This window comes from Notothenia rossii, assembly GCF_949606895.1.
Source record: "Notothenia rossii genome assembly, chromosome: 5".
Classification (NCBI taxonomy): domain Eukaryota; kingdom Metazoa; phylum Chordata; class Actinopteri; order Perciformes; family Nototheniidae; genus Notothenia; species Notothenia rossii.
Genome location: NC_136903.1, coordinates 32,343,178 through 32,353,059, shown reverse-complemented (window position 1 = coordinate 32,353,059; position 9,882 = coordinate 32,343,178).

Genomic DNA, 9,882 nt, shown 5'->3' with positions numbered 1-9,882 from the left:
TAAATTGTTTAATGTTTTTATTATTATTATAAAAAGATGTATTCACCCATTGAGAATATCCAAGCATTCAAAGTGACATTTCAAGTGAACAAATATCGAGTTGAATGAATGTTGTATGTGTTTTATCCTCTGAACCGAACTCATTTACAGTAAAAACTGTTTTTTGGTTCCGGCGCGCGCCATAGTAACGTGAGAGAGGCAGAGAGCTGCCTGCAAATGATGGCTCACAGTTCACTAATGAACTTTTTTTTAAATGCCAGACTCCAAGAAGAGACCCCACTGCCCTCATCTAGCAGCGATCCAGGGCCAGGCTCTTTGACTAGTCCAGAGACTGTTATGGCCGCTTGCTCCACGGCGCTAGCAGTTCTCCCTCCCACTCCCGGTCGTCAGCATGAAGCGGGTGTAGGCCTACCCGCTGGTGTCTCTGCGATTGATGAACCGCCTTTACAGCCAAAATTGAAGAAGTTCCCTCACACTCTATGTAACCGGCTGTGTCTGACTCTGCGTTGTGTTGTGTAGAAAGACGACGACCCAGACGTGTAGCTTCATTCAGGATGTACATTTATTTTCACTCCTGACGAAACAGCGACAGAAAGAAAACATTTCTCCAGTCAGTACTCTCTTTAACGTGCCCCTCTCCCACAGAGATCAGTATCAAAAGGGCATAACGTAAAAAGTAACACAACATACCTGACGAAACAGCGACAGAAAGAAAACATTTCTCCAGTCAGTACTCTCTTTAACGTGCCCCTATACAAATTAAACAACACAGAAATACATTGTGAACACCCGTGAGACACTACAACAAAAATAAGTAATAAAAAGTAACTTAAATTGCATAAAGTCGACACTAAAACACGGAAATTGCTTCTGGCTGAAGAGCCGCCTACCTCTCCCACAGAGATCAGTATCAAAAGGGGAGAACGATGCATGAACCCCGCGAAAAAAAGGGGAACAGTGTCACATACATAAGGAACGTAGGGGTACACGCTAAAATTATAGTTCCACATACTGATGTGAGTCCTATTGCGTCAGGTATTAACACAAGATGAAACAAGAATAAACACAGATTTTGTGTAATTATATAGACATATTTACATAATATATTATATACAAATGAGACATAACTGTCCCTGTTACACTCACCCCGCTAGAATTATGCAAAATTCTGGGTCGCAAAACAATCCACATATAAACACACTGGCCATTACAACAAGCAACAAAACCATATGAAACAGCAATAAGAGCTTCCTACCTAAAGGATAAGAGAATGAGGGACTCGCTTGGGCCCAGCAAGAACCCACAGTACTCTACAGACAAGGTGAGGTGCAGTTTACACCCCACACCCTGGCCAAACGATGTGGATGAGCGAAAAATAAAAAAAGGCTCAATACAGCAGTATATCACCAGAGCACAAATAATGGCTAACACGCCACATTTCACACATTAATAACAGCACGCGGCCTTATCTCAACCCTCAAGAAGGGACTCAAGTTGTGCCATGGACTCAATGAAGCGGCGCACAGGTCTAATGACTCTGCCGAATCGTGAGGTAACCTGGCCATCTACATGTGATGCTTGACGCTTATTGGCAGGGGGCCGTTGTGGCAGAGGAGCTGGGAAAGCCATTGGGGTCTCTACAGCAGTTGCAGGGTCACTAGAAACGGGGGTGACCAACACAGAAGGAGGTGGTGGGTGGTCTGGATGAACAGAGTCATCAAAAGGGGACTGCTCAAGGACCCATGAGGCGGTGCGGCCATCCTCCCCGTCAACATCCGAGAGGGAACCAGCTAGGGATGGCCCAGCTGTTGCAGCTGCTGTGTCTAACTCGGACACCTCTGTCCCATGCCAATCAGATGCCGGAGCGGTATCGGTCATGCTAGGGGTAGGTGCGGGCACAGGAGCATCATCTTCACCATCCGAGGCCTCCTCCAGCGGAAGGAAGTTGACTTGCAGCAGCAGGTTTCGGTGAACAACACGCTCATGTCCCTCTGGATCCCTGATCCGGTAGATATGGAGGGCTGGTTTTGAGGCCACCACAGTGTGCACAACAGGCATCCACTTGTCAGAAAGCTTGCATTTTCCCTTGGCGCCTTTGTTCGCCAGCAGCACCTGGTCACCGACAGACAGAGGTTGGCCCCTGACCCGTTTGTTATACTGGTCACTCTGATGTCTCTGCTCCGCTGTGCAGTTTTTCTGGGCCAGTGCCATGGCACAGTGCAGGTCTTCCAAGAGGGATTTCACGTAGGCATTGTAGTCACACACAGTCACATCATGAAGTACATTCCTGAACAGAAGGTCCACTGGCAGCCTTGGGATTCTCCCGAACATCAAATAGAAGGGCGCGAACCCAGTGGTCTCATGGACAGTGCAATTGTACACGAAAGTCATTGTCTGTATTATCTGCGGCCACTTCTGTTTGGAGCGAAGTGGTAGAGACCTCAACATGTTGCCCAGGGTGCGGTTGAACCTCTCTGTGCCGCCGTTCCCCATAGGGTGGTAAGGTGTGGTGTGGGACTTGTCAACCCCTGACAACTGCAAGAGCTCAGCAATCAGCTCACTTTCAAAGTTTGCTCCCTGGTCAGAATGAAGGCGCTGAGGGAAGCCATAAACACAGAAAAAGTTGTCCCACAGCTTCTTGGCTACTCTCTTAGCTGTCTGATCCTGGCAGGGGAAAGCATGTGCCAACTTTGTATAGTGATCGGTGATCACAAGAACATCCACAGACTTGTTGTGACGGTCTTCAGCTGACCAGAAGTCGATGCACACAAGCTCCAGAGGGGCAGAGGTCTTAATGCTCTCCAGTGGGGCTCTTGCGGAAGGTTCAGGAGTCTTGCTGAGAACACATCTGTGGCAGTGCTTCACATGATTGCGGACATCCTTCTCCATGTCGTACCAGAAGAAACGCTGGCGGGCCAGAGACAGTGTACGGGGCTGACCTTGATGGCCAGCATGGTCGTGAACACCAGATAATGCATCTGCCTTTAGCGACTCCGGCACCACGAACTGGGACCTCTTCTGTCTAGTCAAGGGATCTTTCGTGACCCTGTAGAGGACGCCATTCAGAAGAGTCAGTTTTTCCCACTGCTTCAAGACTCTCAGAGTCGGCTGACTCTCATTGTAGCGTTCCCGTCTGGAAGGCCTGCGCTTCCTGTCGACATAGAGAGCGACCCTGGAAATTACTGGGTCCTGTTGCTGGTGTGACTGCAGCTCAGAAAGAGATAGGGAATGCAACGTGTCCTGGCCAGGTGGTTCAAAGGTGGTGAGGTGATCAACCAGGGAGGCTGCACGCTGCCTAGGAGCAGAGTCCCACTCGTCCAAGGAGGAAAGAAGAGAAGAGACCTCATCCTCAGACATTGAACCTTCAATGGCGTCAGAGTGAGATGGACCCTCCAGTGACTGTGGTTGGCAGGTGAGGCGGAAGGCATCTTGCACAGACCCATCACTGACGTCACAGACCTGGTCCAGTAGCTCCAAGTAGGGTTCACGCAGCAACCGTTCCCTCAAAGGTTTCACGAAAGGGTCTCTGCTGAGGGCATCCGCCACCACGTTCAACCTGCCGGGAATATGTTTGATTTCGAAGGAATACGGAGCCAACTTAGCAACCCACCGCTGCTCACAGGCGTCAAGTTTCGGCTTGGTCATGATATATGTGAGAGGATTGTTATCTGACCAGACGGTGAATCTGTGACCCTTGAGCCAGTGGCTAAACTTCTCACAAACCGCCCACTTTAGAGCCAAGAACTCCAGTCTGTGTGCAGGATAATTGAGCTGGCTGCGACTGAGAGTTTTGCTTGCAAAGGCGATGGGTCTTGCCTTCTCCTCACCAGCAAAAATTTGGGACAGTACAGCACCCAGACCATCAAGGGAAGCATCGGTGGAGAGGATGAAAGGCCTATCAAAGTCTGGGTGTGCCAGCACCACGCTGTTGAGGAGTGCGTGTCTCAGATCATCAAATGCCTTCTCACAGGCAGGGGTCCAATCCTGAGGAGTCAGTTCTCGAAAGGTGCCAGCTCTTCTCCGACCGAAAGAGCCCTTGGCTTTCCTCTTCTGCCCTGCAGTTAAGGCGTAGAGTGGCTTTGCGATGGAAGAACAGCCAGGAATGAAGTGTTGATAATACAGCACCATCCCGAGGAAAGACCTGACCTTCCGCTGAGATGGGGTGCAACCGTCGTCGTTCATGAGATCCTCCTTCCCGAAAGCTGAGATGACCCTCACCTTCTCTTGGTCGACTGAGACGCCACTGCTGTCTATCACGTGACCCAGAAACCCCACAGTCCTGCGAAGGAAGTAGCACTTCTTCTGAGACAGCTTCAGGTTGTTGGCTCTGAGCCGCGAGAAGACAGTCTCCAGCCGTTTCAGGGCTTCCTCCTCGGATGGAGCAAAGACAAGCAGGTCGTCCAAATAACAGAGGAGGCTGGAGAAGTTCAAATCACCAAACACACTCATCATCATCCGCATAAAGGACGCGGGACTGTTGCAAAGACCTTGGGGAAGTCTGTTGTACTCATACAGGCCTAAGGGTGTTGTGAATGCCGAGTACTTCCTGTCAGACTCATGGAGGGGGATGTTGTAGAACCCCGATGTGAGATCCATGGTGCTGAAAAAGGCGTTTCCACCAAGGGCAGCAAGACAGTCGGCCTGGTGAGGCAGCGGGTGGGCGTCCTTGACGGTCTTGGCATTAAGCCAGCGAAAGTCAGTGCAGATCCTTAACTCTCCTGACTTCTTCCAGACAAGGACCAGCGGCGATGCATACTCACTGACTGATTTACTGATGATGCCTTTCAACTCCATCTCAGACAGCACCTCTCTCAGTTTGTGATAGTGTGCTGGAGGGACACGGCGATAGGGTAGCCTGAAGGGGTGATCATCAGTGAGATGAATCCGGTGGACGAACTCTTTCGCTTCCCCACAGTCCAGCTTGTCTTTGGAGAAGACATCCTGGTAAGTGAGCAACAGTTCAGAGAGTCTCTTTTTCCATTCATCTGACACCGCACAGCCTTCGAGGTCGATGTCTGCCAATCCACAGTCTTTAAGCTGCTGAGTGTGGGTAGAGCTGGCATCTGAGTTGGGAGGAGGGTCAGCTGCCTGACTGGTCTGTGGCCTATTCACACCCTGAGAGAGGGGAAGGTCTTCCATCGCGACACAAGTAAACACATCGGCCACTTTAGCATTGCGGCGTAGTGTCACGGGACTCTTGGTTGGGTTAAGGACCTTCATAGGGACCCAACGATCTCCCCACATGGGTGCCACAACCCGTCCCACAATAATGTCTTTGGGGGCTGAACGGGAGGAGGTGGGCTCCACAATGACAGTGCTCCCAGGGGACACAGGAACACTGCCAGGTAGCTTTCCCCACACCAGATACTCCTTCTGTGGTGCTAGAGTGATAGCTTGCCGTAGCTTGACCGTGCCAACCTTGTCAGGCAGTTCAGGACCAGACCAACGAGTGATGCAGCTGAGCAACTGAAGAAACTGCTCACAGTCGGGGTCTGAGGTGTTGGACTGGATGAGCTCCCAGTACTTCTCATCAGACTTCATCCTCTGTAATATGGGCCTGATGACGTTGCTACCAATAATGAGTTTGTCTCTCTGCCCTGGGACAAGGAAAGTTGGCACAATGAATTTAGAACCGTAAACCTCAATCTCCAGGTCATAGATACATCTGGGTTGTGTCATAAGGCCACCACAGCCAACTAGGACCACCTTCTCTGGCACAGGCTGAGGACAAGGGAGGACACCAGCAGCTCTAAGATTGGACTCTGCCTCTTCGCTGAGTGTGCATGACATGCTCCCTGAATCAAGCATCCCCCTTAAAGTTGACTGACCCCCTACTAACACTGGGGTATAAAACAAATCATTGGCTCCTTCAACTCTATGTGAACCCACAGCAATCACAGTTTTGTCATCAGGAAGATTACTACAGCAGTTCACATATGTTGATCTTAAGTCATTTTCCTCACTGAGGGTGTCACTAGTGCCGCCCATGCTATCCCTCTCACTGCACGGGCGGGCTAGTTTAAACCAGCATTGGAGGGAGAAGGTGGCATGGCTGAGGAAGGAGAGGCCTGTGGGCACTGATTTCTTATGTGACCAGGACTGAAGCAGTTAAGGCATAATCTGTAAAGCCTGCAGTGTGCATGGGTTGAATGGTCCCTGGAGCCACAAACCTTGCATGGAAAGGACTCAGATGCCTGCTGGTAACGGGGTCGACCATTCTGACGGTGGACTTGTTGGTGGTTGCCTGGCTGACCATTCTGACGGTGGGCTTGTTGGTGGTTGCCTGGCTGACCATTCTGACGGTGGGCTTGTTGGTGGTTACCTGGCTGATGGTAGTCTGGCCTTTGACTGGTTGTAAGGGAAGCGTTGCACATAGCCAGAACTCTGTCAAACATTGCAACTACCTGTTGAACACCAGCGTCGGTAGTAGGTGGGTTGACGGTGGTAGGGGCTGGGTCAGAGACAGCAGAGAGAGGCAGGGATAAGGGGGACACTTGGGGACTCACCCTAGCATGGTCTGGCTGAGGCTGACTGTAAGCAAGGGCAGTGGCCGGTAGAGAGTTGGGAGGGGGGTCTGGTTGGTGCGCTAATGAGGCCTGAGACATCCCCAGATTGACAGGGCGAAAAGAATCAGTCACAGGGCTCTGACTATAAACTGACAGACCCACCACATTATGAGACTGCGCTGCTGTTTTTCTCACATTTCTCATATGGGCGTCCAGACGCTCCTGAACCCCAGCCGTGGTCCACCGCTCAGGTGCCTTCAGTTGGAATGATATGGCGAGACTGGGGTCAGGACAGTGATTAATGAACATCAAGACCACTTCTGCACTGGGGTCATCTACACATTTACCTCGCCTCCGGAGGCACTCGTCCGCAGCATCTATTGACTTGTTAAGGCGTATCCAATAGTCCATAGCACTTTCACCAGCACGTGGAACAGTGCCGTAAAAATCTTTCATGGGCAAGTTAGAGTATGACAGCTCACTAAAGTTACCCTTTAATATGTCAAACACAGCTGTGGGCAGGTCGGTCGCACTCAAGTCAGGTCGGCTGCGGATTGACACTTTCACCACATCCCTGGCTTTACCTGTTAGTCTTGACATAATCAGATCAAACCTTTCTACGTGAGTGTCACATTTCACTCTATTCAGGTAACATCTCATCATGTCCTCCCATTCATGAATAGAAAATACATCAGCACGATCACCCCTGAAGTAAGGCGGAGCCTTGGTGTCTGGCTGCACCACAACCTTCAATTGAGACAAATCAGCCTGGTGGGACGGGTGTGGATTGGTGGGAGACTGAGGCTGGGCAGCACTGGGCTGGTGCATGGTGCTTGATATGTTCTCACCTATCTGTTTAGCCAAACTTGTTATCATTTCCCCAAAAGCTTCAACAGATACTACTTGTGTAAGTTTACGGTCTGGCTGCATAATAGGTGTGGAGCTTGCAGCAGGTGTTAATGTCGGGTTGAAATCACTAGCGAACCCAAATCTTTCACTACCTTTAAGTCGCTGGCCCCTCCCCAACCCAAATGTGACATCATGCCCACTAACATCCATATTGTTAATGACAACAACAAAAAAATCCCACAAAGCAATCAAAACACAGTTTAAAGCCACCCACAAGAGATAAAACACTAAAATAAAATAAAATTATAAAACACAGATAGACAGATATACTCAGTGATAAGTGTCCTCTCAGACTCAGTGCATCTCTCAATTTGAATATGTACACTGTCCCTTTAACGCACCTGCCGTCGCAGCAAGAGAGGGGGAAAAAAAAAAAGAGGAAAAAAAACACACACTCCAGTCTTTCCTTCTTCCCGCCGGTGGGCAGCAGCTTTACCCCGGGGACCAGACGGCGCTGGTCGCGGATACAACGGGTCGTCACGGCACCAAGTGTAACCGGCTGTGTCTGACTCTGCGTTGTGTTGTGTAGAAAGACGACGACCCAGACGTGTAGCTTCATTCAGGATGTACATTTATTTTCACTCCTGACGAAACAGCGACAGAAAGAAAACATTTCTCCAGTCAGTACTCTCTTTAACGTGCCCCTCTCCCACAGAGATCAGTATCAAAAGGGCATAACGTAAAAAGTAACACAACATACCTGACGAAACAGCGACAGAAAGAAAACATTTCTCCAGTCAGTACTCTCTTTAACGTGCCCCTATACAAATTAAACAACACAGAAATACATTGTGAACACCCGTGAGACACTACAACAAAAATAAGTAATAAAAAGTAACTTAAATTGCATAAAGTCGACACTAAAACACGGAAATTGCTTCTGGCTGAAGAGCCGCCTACCTCTCCCACAGAGATCAGTATCAAAAGGGGAGAACGATGCATGAACCCCGCGAAAAAAAGGGGAACAGTGTCACATACATAAGGAACGTAGGGGTACACGCTAAAATTATAGTTCCACATACTGATGTGAGTCCTATTGCGTCAGGTATTAACACAAGATGAAACAAGAATAAACACAGATTTTGTGTAATTATATAGACATATTTACATAATATATTATATACAAATGAGACATAACTGTCCCTGTTACATCTAAATCATGGGAAAGCAAGGTGCTTCTCATCGGGGTGGTATGGAGATTTTCCCTGGGTGGACTGTACAGCGCAAGTAGGGACGCGCTTTTCTGCAAAATGTGCAGACATTTCCCCAGCCCAGGAGCTGAAGGTGCATTTACGATGGATATGTAGACTGGAAGCACCTGCATTGGAGAGACATAAAAAAAGCGAGGACCACTGCAAGTCCATGAGCAGGTTTGAATGCTACAACCTATTCATGCTTGTTACCTAGGGCAATACAATAACCCGAGTACCGAGTAAATAACCCAATTTGGTTTCTGTGAAACTGAAAAGGATATTACATTGTTTTTGTTACTTTCGTTGCAGCTGTAAATACGTCTTAAATGTAATTTAGGTTAACTTCCTGTGTTATTTAGATGCTTTTATTTTGAAGGCGAGTTTACGCTGTTGACAGGAAGTTGTTGTTGCTATGGAAACAACGTGACGGAGAAAAGGAGCGGAGATTAATCTACATATAAAGACGGAGAAAGTAAAGGATGAAGTTTATGTTTAAGTTTAGCACCCCCCAAAGAGGCACAAGGTTGGTATTAACTATAATATAAAAATGTAGGTTGTGTCCTAATTCGTTTGTAGGCCCTATGCTGTTTTGTAGCGTTGCTGTCTGTTTATAGTTAACATTTGGTAGTATGCTAAAGTGATTCTAATACGGATGGAGCCTAAATGTATTTGTTATTTTTGTGTCTTTATAGCTCTTACGTTGATATTGGAGATATACGATCCCAACTCGTTTACTACCAGCGTGCAGGGAGCTCTATGCAAGTCAATAGGCACATTCACATCTCAGTACTTTTCCCACTAAGGTTCATGAGAACTTAGTTCATGAGAACTCTTTAGTTCTCATTAACTAAGTACAGATCGCGTTCACACTGGAATAAATTCCTGGGGAAGGATTAGGCAAATGAAGCCACTGACGTCACTTCTTCTTCTTCTGCTTTGGGTTTACTGGCAGGCCGCAAACAACTTCACGGCGTATACTGCCATCCGAAGTCCCCGGCCGGAAGTCCCCGGAGTTGGGGACTGGCTAACAAGTCCTCCAACTCATACGACCAAATGGGCCGATTGTTCAGGTCCTTATTACGACCAAATATGTCCTTTGTTCAAGCGCTTAAGGGTTGTTTATATTTCACATCATTAATCAGAATCTGCAAAGTAACTAAAATAAATGTTGTGGAGTAAAAATACCAGGTTAACCTCTGAATTGTAGTGGAGTAGAACAAAGTAGTATGCTGCTGTAACAAAAACATTTCCCAACTTGGGATCAATAAAGTATA